Source organism: Podarcis muralis, chromosome Z (genome assembly GCF_964188315.1).
Source record: "Podarcis muralis chromosome Z, rPodMur119.hap1.1, whole genome shotgun sequence".
NCBI lineage: Eukaryota > Metazoa > Chordata > Lepidosauria > Squamata > Lacertidae > Podarcis > Podarcis muralis.
The window spans coordinates 28954155-28976575 of record NC_135673.1 but is presented as its reverse complement, the minus strand read 5'-3'; the positions used below and the strand labels follow the sequence as shown (position 1 = coordinate 28976575).

At 41.6% G+C, this 22421-nt stretch overlaps 1 long non-coding RNA gene across 1 annotated transcript; it reads left to right on the top strand.

Moving 5' to 3' along the window:
* The first annotated feature begins 6579 nt into the window (after positions 1–6579).
* Positions 6580–19733, top strand: LOC114588960 (uncharacterized). The gene is made up of 5 exons (XR_003704550.2): positions 6580–6666; positions 7030–7056; positions 8828–8857; positions 9602–9658; positions 19557–19733. It is a non-coding gene; the product is annotated as an uncharacterized LOC114588960 (long non-coding RNA).
* Positions 19734–22421: the final 2688 nt, after the last annotated feature.

The following is a 22421-nucleotide window of genomic DNA, read 5'->3' as shown; positions in this document are numbered from 1 at the left end:
CGCTATTTTTTTTTTGAAAATGATGAAAAATTGATGAAGATGTGGCCATTTGTTTAAAATTTTGTTGACTAGGCCAGGAATATTACTTACAGCCGAGGAGTACATATACCTCAATGAGGATAAAATTTGGTGGAAACCATGTTTTTTAAAGAAATAGTGGCTTATGAGCAATAGTGGCTTTCTCACAAGCATACATCTTTTTAAAGAGTAGAATAAGAAGATGGAGAAGTTTAAATTATAATTATAATTCAATTATAACACTGGGCAACAATTTTTTACTTTTTGAATGTTGTCTAGATTTCTACAACTGATTTAGGGTATTTTTGCACTGCTGAATCAGGAAATGGCATCCGTTTCTCTCCATCAGGTCAGGTTTACTGTAAACTGAATGGTGGGCATTGATAAAGGTAAGTACATGTAAATTGCATGTTGCTTCACCATTTTTCAAACTTCAGGGCTTGAACTTCCATTTCTTGGAACTCCTGGAATGCTCAGTGGCAGGGAGGTCTCTCTTCAGAGTCCAACAGTAGTCAGCCATCATGACTGCATCCCAGCGACCCTGATACCTGGTCTCCATCTCTTTCATGTCCTGATGGAATCTCTCCCCCTGCTTGTCACTCATTGAACCCAGGTTCTCAGGAAACTGGTCTATATGTGAAAATAGGTAGTGCATCTTGACGCTCATGTTGCAACCCAGGTTTCTGAAAGCAGTCAGCATGTTGTTGACAAGTTCTGCGTAGTTTTTGGCCTTATTGTTGCCAAGAAAGTTCTTCACTACCAGAACAAATGCCTTCCACGCTTCCAGTTCCACTTCGTTCATTGAGTTTCCGAACTCTGGATCTCTGATGAGCTGACGGATCTGAGGACCATCAAAGATGCCAGCTTTCAACTTCTCCATGGTCAATCCTGGAAAAGTCTGCCACAAGTAAGTGAAGCAGTCACCATCCTTTTCCAGAGCCTTGGTGAAATGCTTGATTAAGCCGAGCTTGATGTGCAGCAGTGGGAAGAGTATTCTGTCTCTGTCCACCAGAGGGTCGTTGATGACGTTCCTTTCTTTGCAAGGCACCAATTCCTCCTGCACAGGCCAATCCTTCTTCGTGTAATGCTGAGCACGGTCCCTACTATCCCACATGCACAGAAAACATGGGTACTTGGTGAAGCCAGACTGTTGTCCCAACAAAAAGTTCACCATCTTCAGGTCAACACAAATAAACCACTTATGCTGATCATAACCAATTTTCTCCAGCACATACTTCACCGCTTCATAGTTCTCCTTCAGTGTACTCGAGTGAGCCAGGGGTATAGAGGCAAACTGGTTGCTGTTGTGTAGCAGAACACATTTCAGTGATCGCTTGCTGCTGTCAATGAACAGTCTCCAATCTTTGGGTTCGTACTGTGGCACTCCAAGCTTGAGCAGAAGCTGCGCAATATCTGCACAGTACACCAAGTCCTTCTCTTCTGAAAAAAAACGGAGGTACTCTTGATGCCTGTTGCGGAAGAAGCTGATGCGAGCACTGTCAGAGAGGAGGTTTTTTTCCTTCAAATTAGTCATAAGTTGGCGCATGCGCGGGTGGAGTTTCCTATACACTTCGTGGGGCGGCTGCCCCATTAGCTTAGTTTTGATCCCCCAACTTTATGCTTTGCCGCACCAATTTATGGAAGATTTCGAGGTTTTATGACTTCAAACTGATCCCTTTTCGACATAATCACCCAGAACTATCGGACCTGAATACTTCTTGTCATTAAAATAATCATTTCCAATCAAAACAATTATTCCACATGGCATTTTACCCCCACCAACTTCGTCTAAAATGCTCCACACATGTGAACAAAAATGTAAAAAAATGACATGTGGCCATAGCTCAAAAACTTGACCTGAATGAGCAAAACCAATGTGATTTTTGGATTCAGCGCATCAGATTCGTCCTAAATCAACTGAAAAAACGCAGACAACAAATTTGTTGTTGACCAGTGTAATAATACAGAATCTTCAGTTGAAATAATCCCTGCCTCACAGCCACAAATTGATACTGGATTAATTAATAAGAGGAATAGAAATGATACTGAGAGACTTTTAAAAGTTCAGGACTTTGAGGTACCAATGAATGTTCCAAGTGATAAGGACAATAATTCATTTCCAAGTCGTCTTTTTACCATAATAATGAAAAATGGCGAAAAACATAAACGTGACTAGTTGTGTTGGAGTCAAGTTAAGCAATCGCTTTATTGTGTATCTTGTTTTTTGTTCTCTAAGGGGGGAGTTACGATTAATGTGAGTGCATTAACAGATCATCCAGGATGGAGTATAGAGAAAGGATGGAGAAAATTAAAGGATCACATTCCTAGCCATGAAAATTCTAACTTACATAAAGAAAACTATATTGCGTGGAAAACGTCAAGTAGAGCTGCTATGTGTGGTTCTGCAGTTGACAATTATGTTTTTGACCAGCTCAAGGCTGGAAGAAAATACTTTAACACATCCTCAACATTATCCTGTTTTTATCAGAAGGAGGTCTCCCTCTTCTTGGTTCTTCTGAACGACTTGGTGATATTCATAATAGTAACTTTTTGGGTTTAGTTGAGCTCCTCAGTAAATACGATTCATTATTAGTGAAACATGTTGCAGAAGTATGAAATGCACAGGAGAAATGGTGTAAGACTCCAAGTACACTACCTATCAAGTAGAATTCAAAATGAGTTTATTAAAATTTGTGGATCATTCATCCAGAGGAGTATCATTCAAGAAATACAAGAAGCTAAGTATTTTGCGATTGCAGTTGATGCAACCCCTGATTACTCTCATCAAGAACAGTTATCATTCATCATCAGATATGTGAGGAGGGAAGCTAAAAGTTTTGTAATTGAAGAGTGCTTTCTTGGTTTTCATGAATTTTCCATAAAGACTGGAGAAGAAATTGCCACTGAAATATTAGACGTCTTAGAGAGGCTCAAATTGAACTTTCAAGACTGTGTGGGTCAAGCATATGACAATGGGTCTAACATGGCTGGAAAGTACGCAGGTGTACAGGCTATCCTAAATGGAAAGAATGAGAACTGTATTTTCTCTAGCTGTGCCAATCATACTCTGAATCTCATTGGTACCAATTGTGCTGAAGCCTGTAACAAAGCTATTACCTTATTTGGAACCATTCAGAAAATATTCAATGTTTTCAGTACAAGCCCTTCACGTTGGGAGGTAGTGAAGAAAAATGTTCCTCACTTCATTCAGTCTCGAAAACAAGATGGTCAGCAAGAATTGATAGTGTAAAACAAATTGCAAACCATTTTGATGGTATTCAAACTGCAGTATCAGAGATCAGTGAATTAAAAAATGCAATTGCAGAATGTAAAGCTGATCTTTGGGGAATAAAAAAAAAATACTTGAACACTTTTGAATATGTTGTAATGTCAAGTATTTGGAGCAAACTTCTCACAATGATACATGAGATAAACTTGGTAATAGAATCACGCAATGCCATACTGGATGTTGAAAGGGACAACATAGATCAACTGCGTACAGACATTTTGAATTTTAGAGAGAAATGGAATAACATACTTCAAGAATGTCAACATGTATAAGTCAAAATAGGTGTTTCAGATACTTTTATTACTCGCAGGGGATGTCTAACTCAAGAGGATGCTGAAAAAGACTTTAGAGTGAATGTATTCTTCAAAATAATTGACTTTGTTATTGTTGGACTGACACGGCAATTTTCTGCTGTTAGGGAAATATGTGAACTTTTCGATTTTTTGTGGAAGTTACAATACTTCAATAATGATGAACTGATACAAAAATGCACTCGGTTTCACTTGTGATACTCGAACCATATTTCCCGTGATGAAATACAGAGTGAAGTGTTCCTCCTTAAGCAAACTTTCGATACGAATTTCAAACTTAATTCTCCGTCACCAAAAGAAATTGCCGATCAAATACTAAACTTGAATTTGGAAAACATTTTTCCAAATCTTCTAATTCCATTACGCATTTTCTTATCATTACCAGTTACAGTGGCCTTTAGAAAAGTTTCAATATATGAAAACGAATTAAGTCTTTCTTTCGATCAACAATGGCTCAAGAACACCTAAATGGTTTAGCAATGATAAACATAAACCACGATAAGGCGAAGTTGCTTGATTTTTTCTGCATAATTCAAGAATTTGCAAAAAAGAAAGCTAGGAAAGCATTTTTAAATGTAAATACTTAAAATAATCCTTTTCCCTATGTATTTTTTAAAAGCACTATTTTATATCTGTATTTTCCATTTTGTCTTTATATGTAGATATGGTTCAAGCCTTGAAATAAAATTATTTGTCAGCATAACTTTTGTGAAAATTATTTATATACTTACTTATTTATAAGACTTCAGTTATCCCCAGGGTAAAAAAAAAAAAAGGGAGAGCACATTATCTACCTGGTCCGGGCCTCTGCCTGGCTTTGCAAGGCCCTGAGGTTAGGCAAGGAGTGAGTAACTGGCTCATCACCCAGTGAGTTTCATGGCTCAGCAGGGATTTGAACCCTGGTCTCCTGGGTCTTAAAAGGTCCAGCACAGGACACTGGCTCTCCCACTTCCGTAGCATACAGGACATCATATGTGTAATTACTGTTACTATTCAGGCCATCTGAGCAATCTGCTGTTGTTGTTGTTTAGTCGTTTACTCGTGTCCAACTCTTTGTGACCCCATGGACCAGAGCACGCCAGGCACTCCTGTCTTCCACTGCCTCCTGCAGCTTGGTCAAACTCATGTTCATAGCTTTGAGAACACTGTCCAACCATCTTGTCCTCTGTCGTCCCCTTCTCTTTGTGCCCCCCATCTTTCCCAACATCAGGGTATTTTCCAGGGAGTCTTCTCTTCCCATGAGGTGGCCAAAGTATTGGAGTCTCAGCTTCAGGATTTGTCCTTCCAGGGAGCACTCAGGGTTGATTTCCTTAAGAATGGAGAGGTTTGATCTTCTTGCAGTCCATGGGACTCTCAAGAGTCTCCTTCAGCAGCATAATTCAAAAGCATCAATTCTTTGGCAATCAGCCTTCTTTATGGTCCAGCTCTCACTTCCATACATCACTACTGGGAAAACCATAGCTTTAACTATACAGAGCAATCTGTCTGCTGCAAAAATGGAAGAGATTTCACAAATTGTACACTCACTGGAATTTACTGCATTCTGTTTGTTGGAAAAGCAGATAGAAGCCTTGTGTGTTCCTGTACTTCACTGCCTTATATACTGTGGTGAAGCACCCCTTTAGCTTTCAAAGCCATTCAGATCCTTTGGACAGGTATGTTTTTCAGCTGGCTTCCATTGCATGAATATTTGCACTATAGGTGGGTGATTTTTGTTGGAGCAGGGGCATGGGCTGTCACTGCAGCTCATGTGCATGCAGTTGTAGAAAAGAATTATCTTGTGATCCTGTTGGTCAATAGAAGAAACAGTGTGTTGGCTATTTAGATAGTGAAAGAAGGGCTGGAAATGATGTTGCACAAGTATTTATTTTTTAAAAAACACAGTATCAAATATCTGGAGGGGTAGAAAGGAGCACGTATTTGTGACTTTGGACGTGCATGAAGCATTCATTATTCTGCAACTAAACAGAGACACCTGCTGGAGCAACTACAGAACTTCAGTGATGTCTGTCCAAGGAAGAGAAATATAAGGACTAATTATTAGTTTAAATGAAAACAGAAAACTTCGTAGCAGCTTAGCAATTGGATAGTTTTTTGAATAAGGCACATTCTCTCCCAGCTACCCTCTCTTTTGTCTTCCTTTTCGTTCTCGAGCAGATCTTTGCCGCAGGGACAACCAGATTCTTATCCCCACACGCACCCTTTCTCCCCAGCCCCCGACAGCCACTCTTTGCAGAATAAAGGTGTCTGGGCAGCCATGTTGCTGTTCTTCTGCTAACAACCTCGCAAGTTCAAGCGCATACAGCCAGCCCGCTTTCGTTGGGTAACTTTCAGGGAACTCCTTCCAACTTCTTGTCATATTGTACCAGATGGTTGTGCAGTGGTGATTGGGAGCCATGAGGCGGCGCTGTTTCTGTGCAGAAAGGCGCTTAAAACATCAGTAGCTAGTTGTTAAGCCGCTTGTATTTTGATTCATTAGTGCATTTAGATATATAGATCATAGATGTCAACGTTTCTCCCTTATTCCAAATAGGATTCCTCGCAAGAAAAGGGAAAAGTTGACAGCTATGATATAGATACTGCAAACTATAAACCACCCCGCTCACAGCTCTCTATACAGTATGATACTGTATAGAGAGCTGTGAGCGGGGTGGTTTATAGTTTGCAGGGGACTGTCACTCAGGGGACTGTCACTACATATGCTTTGCCTGCATATGTAAAACATAAGCGCCAGTTTTGCAAACACGTTTGTGCCTCTCTCGAGCTTGTCTCTGCTGCGTCAAGCGCGAGATAACGCTGAATGTGCCCTTGCAAAAAGCTCGCCACAACCTTCTTGCAGGTAATTTGGCGGGAATTCTCCTATTTTTAAAGAAGAATAAAAGGCTGGGACGCATTTGACGTAATGACGTGCAGAAAGAAAAATCTGCTTCCCGATGTATTGTGGGAACTGTAGTCCGGGAGTTTGAGATGATCTGAGAACAGGGAAGACCTGACCTGCTTCAGAATTGCAGTTGCGAGGGAAAGCAGCAGATCTGTTTTATTGATTTGGTTCGTGCAGTATCTAATAAGGACTGGAATTGTTCTTGTTGCTTCTGCCGCCCACGCTCGCAGGAAAGGATAGAGAAGTCTAGCCTGCCTGACTAAATGGCAGAATAAGTGGGGTGGGTTGTATCTGTGATCAGATTTGCCACAAGTCTGATTGATTCTGGTCTTGTGTCTGCTTTTTTCTATGTTTTCATACTGTGTGCAGACTAAATTGGAGCTGGCATGGCTTGTTACTTTTGGACTAAACACTCAAAGACAGGCTATCAGCTCCGTGTCTAAGAGGTCATTATAGTTTGGAGAATATGACTAGTCCCAAAGTCTTCTGCTTTTTATTAAAATGAAATGGAAACAAGTTTTTGAAAATAGCTCAATACAGAAGACGAGGCAATGCAGGTATGTTTTTTTAATACCATATTGTTATAAAAAAATCACACCCTCTTATTTTATATCTGAGCCTCTTCTCAAGGGCCTCTTCCAAAAGCTTGACATTGTGACACTTCCCCTTTTTAGTTTTGTATAGGGAATACACAGGAGTGGAGTTGATGTGGGACTCGGGTCTCACACCTATTTCCCCAGCAATATTTAGCAGCTATGGAGCCTGGAGTGGGTGCTACTCCACAAGGAGCAGCTACTTGTGAAAGCCCACTGCTGTAGTCTGTTGCTGCCTTTTCTCAGCCCTTTGCACTGCTCTTCAGCAAAATAGAAATAGAAATGGAGAATTAGGCTAGAGCAGGGGTCACCAAACTTTTTCAGCAGGGGGCCGGTCCACTGTCCCTCAGACCTTGTGGGGGGCCGGACTATATTTTTAGAAATATAAATACTCTGCAAGTCGGTCCCACAGCTGCCTCTGGACCTGGAAGAGGAACGCACTCTGCACATGCTCAGGAGCATGTCTCGGTGCCGCCCACTCACTGGCGTTGTTGATTAGCAGCAGCTGCTCTATCAGCCCGTCCCCGCGGAGATCCCAGGCGGTGTGACCACGCGATGTGGCCCATCGTCCGAGGCCAAGTCAGCAGGCAGGCTGCACATGCGGAGCACCGGAAAGACGACGCGCAGCTTGCCCTCCAGCTGCTCCAGCACAGCTGTCCAGCGCACCAGCAGCAGCAAGCCAGGCGCGGGGCCAGCAGGCACATCAAGCTCCGGCTGAAGCCCTGTCACGATGCTCATGGTGCGGCCCAGACCCGCCACCTGCCCACCAGCCTCTGCGTCCATGGCCACACCAGCTTTACATCAGTGCGCGGGCGGCGAGGCTTCAGATTGGCTGCAGAAGCTGCCTGCAGCCAGTGTGAACCGTGCAGTGTTGTGAAAGTCAGTCCCCAAGTGGTGAAGAGTCCATGGTTTATTTTCAAGGAAACGCCGCACAAGTTTAGCTCAGCAGGGACTGACTGAGCGGGCAGCAGGGTCCACGGGCCGGATTTACGAGCTTGCTGGGCTGCATCCAGCCCCCAGACCATAGTTGGCCGACCCCTGAGCTAGAGCGACATCTACCATGCCATTGTGCATAGTTATTGGAATACGTTGCAGAGTGTAAATACAGGATAATTCATTCATTCCCAAACTATACTTTAAACACTGAGTTCAGATCTCACAAAGAATTGTGGTTAGTTTTAAATCAAAATCAGTTACTACTCACAGATGTAGGGGACAGAAGAATGTCTATATGTGTAGGCCCGAAGCTTGCTGCAGCTTATTCTCATTCTGGGAAATCACTGCTTCCCATTGATTACATCTGCACCACGTAAATGATTTATTTCTCATATAGCAGTCTCAGTCCAGTAAACTATGTGTAATTGGACTGAGATTTAGCACTGTATCCACGTGCTCTTTCTTTCACAACTGTAACATAAAAATTACGAGGTTCGTTAAGTTTCCTGGTTTCATGACCTGATTTGTAGTCGGAGATTAAACCACAGTTTTCTGATTCATGCATATTGGAAAATAGGTTTTGCATTATGGCATACAAAAAGGGGATCTTCATCCAGCAAACCATAGTACATTGGACTAAAATAATATATGTGAACCAGACTCAGCATGCAGTTAGTGCTATATTGTAACCTTTGCCCTCTGCACTATAGTAAAGCCCAAACCTATGGCAGCTTTCATTTTCTATATTATATTTCTGTGAATTTTTTTTTTTTTTAGCAAATTATTTTCTTTTCTGCAGCCACTAAGAAGATCGATGAGAATAGCTGCTGTGAGTAGCTCTCCCTTTTTCTTTTATTCCGCTGCATATTTCCACAATGTTAATGCTGATATGACCAGAGAGCATCTAACCTACTAAGAAATGGCATCTACAAAGCAAAGAGCCATTCCTCTTAGGGTGTCTCATGAGAGCAAATGCAAAGTATGGTTAAGAATATAAGCTGTGAACTTGCAGTTCTTTTGCTTCAAAACTCACCTCAGCCAACTCAACAGGTGTCCCTCAGTCATAAACATGCTTCATAAAGAATACAGGGCTGATATCACTCCTTTCACAATGTTCACTTCAACTGATGCTGTGCTGTGTGCTTACTGACACCCTCTAGTGGCGCCAGGGAGACAAAACCACAGCAGGAAAATGTACAGTAGGATCACAGATTGCATGCATTTAATTTGCACAACCACAGCTTTGCACGCTTGGCCACGAGCCAGCTGATATCACAAATTAAACACACACAAGGTGGAGAGCTTAAAAGCTCATAGACTTGCTTTCTGGGCTCTGGGAAGGTCTTGAGCTGTCTCTGGAGCCCTTTGCGAGTCTGGATTCCAAGCTTTATATTACACATGCAAAATTGAATGTTGCTTGTTTTAAATAATTTATTCTGCTTCTGCTAGTTAAAGGAGGGGCAAAAAATGGTTTGTGGCCACTGATAAGAAAAAAATTCTTAAACTCATCACTGGCTTCTGAGATTTTACTAGACACCACCCACGTGGAATCATGCCTGTTCTTCCCTTGCAGAAAGCGGCTGCCAGATCAAAACAAGAGGCTTAACCGCAACTGGCAACAGCACCTAAGGTAAATGCTATAAAAAGTTTTGTGTGTTTTATTTTTATTTTTATCATTTTTTAAAATTAATTTTCACAAAATTAAAAAACACACTAACAAATAAACAGACAAACGTATCCTTATTAAAACTGATCTTCTTAACATTGTTAAGTGACTTCCTCCTATCCTCCTAGTTGAATTTCAATGGATATCATTTTAACGGTTTTCCAAATCAAAGTTCTTAAAATCTTAACTTAATCACTTAACCTCAGTCTTTCTTCCCAGTTCAGCCTTAAACCCTTTCGTCTAGCGGGTTTTTCGTCTTGCGAGGTATTCGTCTTGCGGGGCACCACTGTACTGTACGATAGACTTTTGCACAAGAAAACTTATAAATAATCCTACCCACAGTATGAAGTGGTACAGTCTATTTTCCACATCAGAATTCTACCACTTACTTTTGCTGCATCTTCATTTCAGTTACTGTGACTTGAACCAACAGAAAAACAAATAAGATCATTGTTTTTGTGATTGTCATAATTTAATGCCACCTGGAAAGAATCGTTGTGATGGGCAGCTATTGACTTTTCTTCCGATATAATCCTTTGTTTTGTAGATCATGCAAGATTTTGAATTTTTAACCTTGTTATGTGCTAAATGGTTTTTTTATGCGGGGAAGTCTGAAATAATGGTGATAATAGTATCGTAAAACAAATGTGTCAGACATTCCTGAGGTTTGTGGGTTGCTTTAGTAAAAGAGCTGAGATATTTTCATGAAAAATTCTAGGAAGCTTGAAATCTTGTAACCCAAATGAATATCTATTTTGGCACATTTCAGAGAATAATAATAATAATAATTTTTAATGCAATACAAAAAACACCTTTTTCAAAAAAATAAAAATAAAAAGAACCTGATTAACTGAATATACTCATTGTTTGAAATTTTGCTAAATTTACCTTAATAAAAAAGAAAAGATCCATTGAAAAATTCATTGTGGCTTGCTAATGTTGGAGCAACATATTTCTGCAGATACTGTGCTTATCTGCTCTTCTGTCAATTGGGAAGGTGCATAGTATGCCCAGTGCAGCTGAGCACCTGGGTTTTTTTGGGAACATGACAAGGTTGGGCCTGAGACCATGTTCCCTCATCCATCATCTTCTATACGAAGGGAAAGAGGCCTGGGATCATATCATCCTGTTATGCTTCTGTTCTTTCACAGCTGCCCCACTTGAGGCACTGCCCACTGCTCACATGACATGTGTCAACTTGCACCATCTTGGTCCTGGTTCTGAATTCATGAAGTGTATTGTACAAATTCAGCTAAACATGGCATAACTAAATAACACTTTCCATTAAAATTGGGCACTGGGAGGGAGGGGAACATAGTTATGCTTTGGGGGATGGGAAAATGGGAATTGTAATTCTGTTAGTGGTCAACTACGTTTTGAGGGAAAGAATGCTTCAAAGGTAAGCGCAACTGTACAAAATAAATCCTATCGCCAAAATAAATTGAAATAAATAAGTGCAAGTATAGTGATATTGGAAGGGGCATGTAGTTGAGGCAGCAATAGACTCTGGTATCAAGAAAACAAATGATGAAGGTGTGGCTATAGTGGAGACTTGGGGCAGGTTGTGTTGACACTAAATAAATTACAGGAAATTTTAAAGGTCCACACCGCTCTGACCACCTATCAGCTCCTCAGTCGCCGCCAGTGGCCGCCAATCACACTCTCGCTTGCTGCGACAAGGACAGTTGTCTATTGGCTGCCGCAGTAGCAAGCAAGAGGGCTAATGGCGGTGATCAGGCAGCTGAGAAGCGAGTGGTTTTGTGCTGTATTCTGGCAGGTGAGCGATTTTCGGGATCCCCCCCCCCAAACAATCAAGCAGCCAATGCCAAAAATCGCTCACCAGCTGGAACAAAGCGCGAGCCCAAGTTTTTAAGCAGTGATTGGCCACTTGATTGTTGGGGGAGGGGGAGAGATGTCGAAAATTGCTCACCCGTCGGAACGAAGTGCGAGCCCGAGATTGTAAGTGGCAATTGTAAGCGACGTGAGTGGTTGTGTGCTGCATTCCGGCAGGTGAGTGATTTTCGGCATCCCCCTGCCCCTCAACAATCAAGCGGCCAGTCACCACTTACAATCTCGGGCTTGCGCCAAAAAACCATTCGTGTGTCTCCCCTTAGCACTATCCGTGTATAAGACGAGCCTAAATTTTGAACCTCATTTTTGGGTCAGAAAAGCTCATCTTATACATGGAAAAATACTGTAACCCTGATTTTAAAATGAAGTCCAGCGAAAAGGTCCTGTGTGAGGGTCTGGAGGCGGTTGGAGGATGCATGGCAGCTAACAGATTGAGGTTGAATCCTAACAAGACAGAAGTACCGTTTTGGGGGGACAGGAGGTGGGCGGATGTGGATGACTCTCTGGTCCTGAATGGGGTAACTGTGCCCCTAAAGGACCAGGTACGCAGTCTGGGAGTCATTCTGGACTCACAGCTGTCCATGAAGGCGAAGGTCAATTCTGTGTCCAGGGTAGCTGTTTATCAGCTCCATCTGGTACGCAGGCTGAGACCCTACCTGCCCGCAGACTGTCTCACCAGAGTGGTGCATGTTCTAGTTATCTCCCACTTGGACTACTGCAATGCACTCTATGTGGGGCTACCTTTGAAGGTGACCCGGAAACTACAACTAATCCAGAATGCGGCAGCTAGACTGGTGACTGGGAGCGGCTGCTGAGACCATATAACACCGGTCTTGAAAGACCTACACTGGCTCCCAGTACGTTTCCGAGCACAATTCAAAGTGTTGGTGCTGACCTTTAAAGCCCTAAACGGCCTTGGTCCAGTATACCTGAAGGAGCGTCTCCACCTCCATCATTCTGGCGGTTCCCTCGCTATGAGAAGCCAAGTTACAGGGAACCAGGCAGAGGGCCTTCTCGGTAGTGGCACCTGCCCTGTGGAATGCCCTCCCACCAGATGTCAAAGAGAAAAATAACTACCAAACTTTTAGAAGACATCTGAAGGCAGCCCTATTTAGGGAAGCTTTTAATGTTTAATAGGTTATTGTATTTTAGTGTTCTGTTGGAAGCCGCCCAGAGTGTCTGGGGAAACCCAGCCAGATGGGCAGGGTATAAATAATAAATTATTATTATTATTATTATTATTATTATTATTATTATTATTATTATTATTGGAGCAGGGCAGCCTACTAATGTAACATTTTCAACAATCATCACCATCATTTAGCTGATCCTGTGTGAGAACCTTCTTCTTAAGAAACATGTTGCCTTTCAACTAGACCTAAGGGGATGCTACATTACGAGTGCTGCCCCACCCCATAACAAAACAGATGTTTCACCTTTGCACGATTTTTAATTCTATGTCACTTTAGCAAAATAACATTTTTTAATCAAATTGAAGAACTTATATGTATGTGTTGGGCTATGTTATTCTCCTTCATATTACGTTTCTGGAATGAAGCTGTAACAGCTGATCTTTGCATTTACAGTTTCCAAATGTATGCATATTCACATAAACAAGCCTGCAGATTAATGCAGGATGAGTGACTTTTGGTATCAACAGCATGCAAAAAGCACACACAACCTCAAATCTGCTTTACTTTGAGAAGGCAAGATCAGGCTTGTTCAGATCATTCTAACCATCTGTTTCTGAGCAGACAGCTGCTGCCCCTGTGAAGATAATCTACGAAGACTCCTATCATTTATTCATCCCAGCGCCCTCAGAAACATCAGCACATCTGATGACCATATGACTAGCAATAACATTTTACATGGAACTAAGTATAAGGCAAGCTGAATAGATGCAAAAGGTTACCAGGGAAGACAATAGTTACTATGCTAAGATTTGAAAAACAAAGAGCAGTAGTGTTCAGAAGCCAAAACTTTATTAATTGTACCAGGCATTTGTATGGTTTTTGGTGCATGTGATGGTGAAATTGAAAAGGAATCATTTTTCTAGAGCCTGTATCACATCTAGTGCATTTTCAGCAAGCCATTGCTTGAAATGCAATGTTGTCCTTCACAATTTGTATAGTGCTTTTTGTACAACAAGGCCAGGGCTATCAAGTTTACCCAATCATCAAAACCAAACTGAACTTTATGTTTACTGTTTTTATGTGAATTCCTCTAGCTTTATCCTACAGTGGAGGGGAAATGTTAAATCAGAAGCTATCCTTATGTACCAAAGATTCCCAAGAACTGCAGAATCATGTGTTCTTACATATTAAAAAACAACAACCCAATAATAGCTTGCACATCTAGAAGAAGCCCAGTAAACTAGCATGTCAGGAACCCTTCCTAACATACTACTTTCCTGTGTGCAGAGGAAGGATCACAGTGGCATAAGCCAGATAGTAATGTGATTGTGGAACTCAGTACGTTCCAAATAAAGGAAATGCAGAGCCATGACAATAGCCTTAAGATGGGCAAACAGAACTATTAGGATAATTAATGCCAGGGATAGCAGTAGGACCTTCTATGGCTTAACATACAGTGGTACCTTGGGTTACAAACGCTTCAGGTTACATACGCTTCAGGTTACAGAATCCGCTAACCCAGAAATAGTACTTCGGGTTAAGAACTTTGCTTCAGGATGAGAACAGAAATTGCGCGGTGGCGGCGCATTAGCTAAAGTGGTGCTTCAGGTGAAGAACAGTTTCAGGTTAAGAATGGACCTCCGGAACGAATTAAGTACGTAACCAGAGGTACCACTGTAATTGTTTCTTGGCTTTTTGAAGTGATTTTGAGTTATCATATGGCACTGCATTTAATAATGGTTTCATTTACTGCTGTTATATTAGTGTTACTTAATACTATTGGTCATTTTTCTGTTTAATTAACTCCTTGTAAGCCCTTGAGCCTGGTTCAGAAGCTCCAGCTGGTGCAGAATGTGGTGACCAGACTGCTGGCATTGAAACAATTGCTGAAACAGCTGCATGGGTTGCCCAGTTACTACCCAGCCAGGTTCAAGGTTCTTGTATTAATTTACAAAGCCCTGAACAACATAGGCTCAGTAATTGCCTCAAACCTTATATCCCAGCTTGATCACTGAGAGTGTCGTTGGTCATCCCCCAGGTTGTCGAGGCTTAACTGGTAACATGAAACCGAGTCATTAGTGCCATTGGCCCAGTCCCCTGCAACACTACCTTCCATGCCAATTTTTAAACACCTGCTGAAATCTTTAATATTCTGCCAGGCCTATGCAGCCAATTAACAATATATTGTTACACAATGGTTAATTGATGCCTGTTTTTTTAAAAAACTTTTTATGGTTTTCATTGTACGATTTGATGTGTATGGGTTGTTAGGGATGGGGTGGTACCTCTGCTGGGGGATGCATCGTGCTCCTACTGAAATAGTTTGTCTACCTTTGGCTCCCAGTTTGCACTTAGCTCTCACTTGTGGCTCCTAGAAGCTGTCAGTTTGCAATAGCGACTATACCCCAGGAACAGCTTCAACTGGCCGGCTAAACCAGGTGAGGTTAGCTAGTGGGTCTTAAATCCTTGGTGAGTTAGGGAGATGGTTTGAGATCCACTGGCTAGGTGAGGGTAGCCAGTGGGAACCACCTAACTGTAAACCACTGTTGTGTTGCCTCAGTAATGGAGTAGAGAAGAGCCAACAAACTGAATCCCAATCCAGATAAAATTGAGGTTCCCTAGGCCAGATGGATGGGAGGTTGCCTGTTCTTGATGGGGTCACACTTCCTCTGAAGATGCAGATATGTAGCCTGGGGGTACTTTTGCTGTGGCCTTGGTGGCACAGAGTGCCTTCCGTCAGCTTTGACAGCTGGCCCAGCTGTGCCAAAGGGATAGCCTAGCTTCTGTTGATTATGCTCTGGTAACCTCTAGGTTAGATTACTACAATGTGTCTGAAGACAGCTGGGAAACTTCTGCTGGTGCAGATTTCAGTGGCCATGTTGCTCACTAGGGCAAAACAGTTTGAGTATATAATGCCAATCCTGGCTCAACTGGCTGCACTGGCTGCCAATTACATTCTGGGCCCAATACAAAGTGACCTATAAGGCCTTAAACAGCTGAGGACTGCAATACCTCAAGAACCTATCTTGGGCCCTGTGGCCATCATCTGAGGCCCTTCTTCATGTTCTGGGTGGCAACATGAGATGGGCCTTTTCTGTGGTGGCTGTTTGTGGAATGATCTGCCCAGGGAGGTTCACTTGGTACCTTCATTGCATATCTTTAGGCACCTGGCAAAAACATGCCTCTTCTCCCAGACCTTTGGCTAATTAAACAATCTATGGTCTTTTAAACTGTGTGTGTGAGAGAGAGGGGGTGGGGGTATTATTGTTATTGTTTGTTACTACTTTATATATTTTTGTGTTTTTATGTTGTAAACAGCCCATTGATCCTTGGATAAAGGGATGGTATAGAAAGCAAGCAAGCAAGCAAATAAATAAATAAATCCTAATTATTGGCTAAATGAAATTAAACATTTCAAGTAAATAGAGCAGAACAAGGAACTACATTAGGCTAGATATGCACTGAAAGGACAGGTTAAAAGCACTGTATTTGCATAAACAGGTTTGGGGTGTGACGGTATACGTACTACTGCACATCCAATTCTCCTGCTTCAATGAATAATGGGAAAAGGCCTAGCAGGTTGCACAGTTCTCTCATAACAACATTTCAGTTCCTTGTTTCAACCCGTTTTATTTTAACCTTAAGATCAGCATTGCACCGTATCAAGCTTGAATCCATTTTGTCCCAGCTCTTTGCACCAGAAACCTTAAGAGTTTCATCAGAGTCTTGGCTGAGCTTAGGATCTAGGGTTTTCATTCATTATTATAGCATTGGCTGACAAAGAGCCCATTACATCACCCATTTGGAACAGAAAGCCTTTGCAGCTGCTTGTACGGTGAGATGGGGATTTGGGTTAGTATCATAATTATTTTTAAATAAAACATTTTTTTGTTTCATTCTTCCAGGGCAATTTTCTCTGTAAATTGTTAAGAACTGTATGCTAAAGAGCTTCTGGAGGAGGGCAAAGGGAAGGAACAGAATAAAGCAGTTTTATCCTTTCTCTCTTGATTTCCCGTAAAAAAGACCTAAGGGGAAGAAATAGCCCCATTACCCTGCATATCTTCTAGTTACTGTAGTGAAGCATGAAAAGCAAAGCACACTGTCATAGTAATGGCAGATGGTATTAAAAAAAGAATGACATGGGTCAGGCTCAGAAATGTTTGTTCCATTTCTGACCTCAGAATGAGCGTGGTCCTAATTAGTCCAAAAGAAGTGTGCAATTAATCTGATGGTAAGAGAAATGAGTGCTTTTCCTCTACTAGCTGATTTAGAGTACCAGCAATTTATTTATTTGCAGACAAATGGGATGGAGTGCTTGTGGCTTGCATCCTGTTCCCTCTGGTTGAGTATCTGGGGCTATATATAATACGAATATTTCACATATTTCACATTTAGTGAAGAAGAGCTTTCTGCCTTCAACCCCCAGCATGTCTGATAGTGCCAGTACCTTGAAATAACACTTCCATTTTGAGTAGTCTAATCAAAACTCTAGCATTCACAGGGGAAATGACCGACAGCTGTACATTTTACCAGCTTGGGTTTTATTTTGTGCAGAACAGAAAATAGAGGCACAGGGCTGAATTAAATGAGAAGCATGTGGAAAGGAAATGGGTTTCAGGGGGCGCCTGAATTCTAAAGTTAGGGGTTTTTTATTTTTTAAAAAACACCATTGCATCTCATTTGGCACTGTTATAATATTTAACTTCATTAGACTTCTGCTTACTGTTAACTTTCAGCCTTTGTGCCAAGTTCATTCCATCCACTCTCAAGTTCTGTGAGGAGGTTTACACTTCAAATCCTTCCCTCTGCCACTTTTAATGGGAACAAGAATCATTTAAAAGAATGGATTTGGAAGGAATGAAAGCTGAAGGTGACTGTCAGAGAAATAGCACAAGACGCATTCTCAGAAGCCAAATAGGACTGTGTCACACAAGGGATAATGTGTATGTGTTCTAGGCTGCCACAAACAGTGCCAATTAAATATCATTTAGCTTGAAACCCATCCCCACCCCCCAAAAGGGAAATAGGGGTGGAGTGGGGAAATTGAAAAAGCAGCCAACCAGTGGACTGCCCCATCTATCCTAGTCAAGTATATGGAGAGGAGGAAAGCTCCATAGGATACCAGTAGCTTTCCGCATCCCTGAGGGAGGCTCCCATTCACATCTATTTAAAGCTTTTAGAGGGGGCTGTGTTGGCTCCTGGTAATTTAAGGTACAGTATCAGGACTTGCCGATCAGAAGGTCGGCGGTTTGAATCCCCGCAACGGGGTGAGCTCCCGTTGCTCAGTCCCTGCTCCTGCCACCTAGCAGTTCGAAAGCACATCAAAGTGCAAGTAGATAAATAGGTACCGCTCCGGCAGGAAGGTAAACGGTGTTTCCATGCGCTGCTCTGGTTCGCCAGAAGTGGCTTAGTCATGCTGGCCACATGACCCGGAAGCTGTCTGCAGATGAAATGCCGGCTCCCTTGGCCTATAGAGCGAGATGAGCGGCCGCAACCCCAGAGTCGGTCATGACTGGACCTAATTGTCAGGGGTCCCTTTACCTTTATCTTTTTATCAGGACGATATGCATCCCCAAAACACCCCATCTTTTTTACATCTGCCAAACTTAAAAGCAACAGTTTGGCTAATCAAGCTGAACTGCGGGGGGGGGGAGGCCCTGATGTGGAGGTGGCACGGTTTCAGCTGTACTACACTGGATCCTTGTCAGCTGTGAGAGCCCGCTTCAGTCAGCAGTCTGCCTGTGGCATATTGCTTTTTGATCTGTTCATCTTGGGCCAAAAGCTGAATCCTCAGTGCCATCACTACAGCTGACATGAATACATGAGTGGCGTCCACTGCTAGCCCTACTCACATAGTGTGCCCACTGAAGTTAACCGACTTGGCTGACTTAGATTCATCACCAAAAAGAATGACAGAAGACTTTTTCACGTAAAATTTGCATCTGCTAACGCATATGTATAGATTCCAATTAAGAAATATTTACTTATAATTTAAATAAACATGCGTGCTGTGGTCTATACCACTGAGCCTCTTGGGCTTGCCAATCAGGTTGGCGGTTCAAATACCTGTGACGGAGTGAGCTCCCGTTGCTCTGTCCCAGCTCCTGCCAACCTAGCATTTTGAAAGCATGCCAGTGCAAGTAGATAAATAAGTATCACTGAGACGGGAAGGTAAACAACATTTCCATGCACTCTGGTTTCCATCACAGTGTTCCGTTGTGCCAGACGTGGTTTAGTCATGGTGGCCACATGACCCGGAAAGCTGTCTGTGGACAAACGGCGGATCCCTCAGCCTGAAAGCCAGATGAGCGCCACAACCACATAGTCGCCTTTGACTGGACTTAACCGTCCAGGGGTCCTTTATCTTTTTTTACCTTTTACATCTCACCATAGTGGGGAAGACTGGGCCCAGTGACCTTGAGCACCTGACCAGTCCCCTTCTCCAGCTTGATGGGCCACTTTATCTTTTTTTATCTTCAAGGCCCCTCCTGCTCTTATAGTTCTTTATCTTTAAACTGGATTTAGATTGGATAGCCTTTCAAACAGAGGTCTGTCCTTCACAAAGTAGAATGACTATATAGTAAACATGTACTAATCAAAACTAGGAAAAATGACACTTACCACTGCAGTATTGATGTGCTTCAATTTTCTATTTAAGTAAGACAAAACTTAGGATAAAATGAGAGCTCTTCACAAGTAATGAGAATATGAATTTAGAAGAATGCAGCAGATGGAAGAGTGGTGTGTGGGCAAGTTTCTGGTTTCCGCAGCACAGTCTACATCTGCTACTGATGATGTTAATAGGCTGATTTATTTCAGTTGCTAAAGGAAAGAACCCTAGTAAATTAAGTCAGATGAGTAGGTTCTTTCTTTTCCAGCTAAAAAGGCAGAATCCAGCAGCTGACCAGTGATGAAGAGGTGAATGTAAAAGGGACCTGGAAGGAGGAATGAAAAGGAGCAAGGCATAATGAGTTGAGTATGAAAGGAGAATGGGAGAAGGAATTACAAGAGATGGGTAAAAATATTTATGAGAGGCATGTGGAGGTTGGAATGGAAAAATAGAAAAGAAAAAGCTTTCTGCACTTATGCCTCCGGATCAGCAAATTCTATCTACAATGCAGAGACTGAATCATGATAGTTTCAGAGCAAACAATTATGTCGAGTTGTTCATATAAATCAACCCTGAGAGCGGTGTGCTCTGGTAATTGGTTTCATTATTGAACTTCTCTTTCCATTAAGAGACTGCTTCTGAAGTTCCACTGAAATCTACCTAACTCAAGCCCATTAGAACTAATCCTGTGGAAGCAAAGGACAAGCCATTTCCCTCTTATAATCAAGGGCCCTTCAATTATTTGATGAATGCCATCGTGACCCCACTCAGTTTTCCATTCTCCAAGCTACATGTTTGTTGTTGCTTCAACCTTTTCCTGCAGTTCATGAACTGACAGCTCAACAGATGCAGCTGCAGCATCCTAACAACATTTTCTGTGGCAAAGTTAGAGAATATGCTGTCATGAACTCAAAACAAAGCACTGCGTGTGTGTGCGCACATGTGCACGCACTCATGCGTTCTTTAAAAATTTCTTCAGATTTTTAATAATTAAAGTAAAAAATAAAGCAACAATTAAGCAACCTAATACAACTGGAGAAAACAACTCCAGTTGCTTAATGCCTATTGCAGTCATGCCCTCCACAGACAGCAGAACAAATTGGTGATGGTAAAGACTGGAGGAATTCTGTGGCAGGGGTGGCTTGGGCACACATACGGGTTCTCACAATGAATGCCTTGAAGGGCCATAGGTTGCCCATCTTTATCACACCTTAGAATGGGTGGCAAAAATAAAGAAAGAAAGAAAAGCACAGTTTCATCAGTACAGATGTCCACACAAAATCAGTGGCAGAAAACTTACCTGGCTGCCTAATTTGGACATGGATCTCTCTCTGAACTGGTGAGGCTTTATTTTATTTATTAAATTTGTATACTGACCTTCATCTGTAGATCCCAGGGCGGTTCACAGCATAAAATGATTAGATAAAAAACTAAAATACATAATAAAAACAAGAGCAAAACAAATCAATAACCTCCCCCCCCCCCCACTATCTCACAAACACATTTAAAAGGATATAGGATGTTAGTTAGCCAAAGGCTTGGTTGAAGAGTTCCACCACCAAAAGCAGCAAGCCACCTATTCTCTCTTAAGGGGAAAGAATAAAACACATACTTCAAGCTTCCCTTTCATCACTCCTAAACTGTACATAATTTAGACACTGAAGCAAATTCAGGCCTTTACACCAGGAAGACAAACTGTGTAAACAAGATCACAGAGTACAGCGATTGTAATATCCTTCCCTGTTTATTAGCAGCTGCAGTCATGCTTTGAGTCTCAATATAGAAATACATTCCTGTCCCAGAAAACCATCTGAAATATAGTCAATCACTGGGGAACAAAAATTTTGTTGTATTTACACCTGCAGTTGTTCTAACCTAATTTCGACGTGCTGATCTGAAGTTGGTTTTTTTCTGTAAGCTCTAGGTTTTTTTGCAATTCATGTTTTTCACTTTTCACCATAATCTTTGTTTTTCACAATGCAAGAATTCAATATTTTATTAAACACATAGCCAAAGTAGTACAATATGAGTATAAATGTAAGTGGCTTATATAGCATTGAGCATGACATATATAGCATTGAAAATGACATGTATATCTATGTACAGTTGGAGGTATGCAAAAAAAATGTAATCCCTTGGGATACACAGTATACTGGGGAACATTTTTTCCCCATTTTCTTTTGCATGAGATTTTTCAACTGTTCTTATATGTTCTTTCAATGCTGATTTCAAATCTGTAATTGATTTTCGTGTACATGCTATAGTTATCTTGCAATTTCCGACTTTTGCCGATATGTCATATTTACACTGGGGATAAGTGGACACTGACACGTTGATCTACCCTAACCACATGGTAATTATTGTTTTGCAAACTTAAATTTTCTTTATTTTTACAGTTTTGTAATCTAAATATTTGTATTTTTCAGATCGGACTATGGCTTCTTCAAGTAGACAAAAATGTGTAAACAAGCCTGATGCCTTTTGTTATGCTATTATTGCTTGGTCAATACAAAGGGTATTGGCAAGAAAAACCAACATGCTGTCGCCTATCCCAGTATTCCTTCAGCAATTAGACCTATCCCACACTCTGAGGAACTCCCAATTCCAGTTTTTAAGGGGTTTGTCTCTTCTGAAGATGAAGGAAGTGAACCTGGTGAGGAGCACAACTGGATCATCTGTGTGGATCTCAAAATGGTCAGCAGAAAGGCTTTACCAAGTACCTGAATAACAATTGTAGATACCACTGGGAAACAAAAATAGAAGTCACTTGTATGATCCTTGGGTTCTCGCCAAACCATGGGAACCCCAAAAGGCATACTCTTCCGTTTTCCTATTGTCCAGTTTCTAAGCATTTCCTCACAATTGTGATAAACAATATGCAGGGCCCATTTCTTGTCTTGGTCGCCATGGGGAATTTCAAAATAGCTTTTATAAGCACGCCTCACAAACACTGTTATATTGCGTCTTTGACGAGGAAGTGTGTAGCAGCCACATACATAACAAAAGGGATCAGGCTTGTTTACACATTTTTATCTACTTGAAGAAGCCATGGTCCATTCTGAAAAATACAGATATTTAGGTTACAAAACTATAAAAATAAAAAAAAACTAAGTTTGCAAAACAATAATTACCA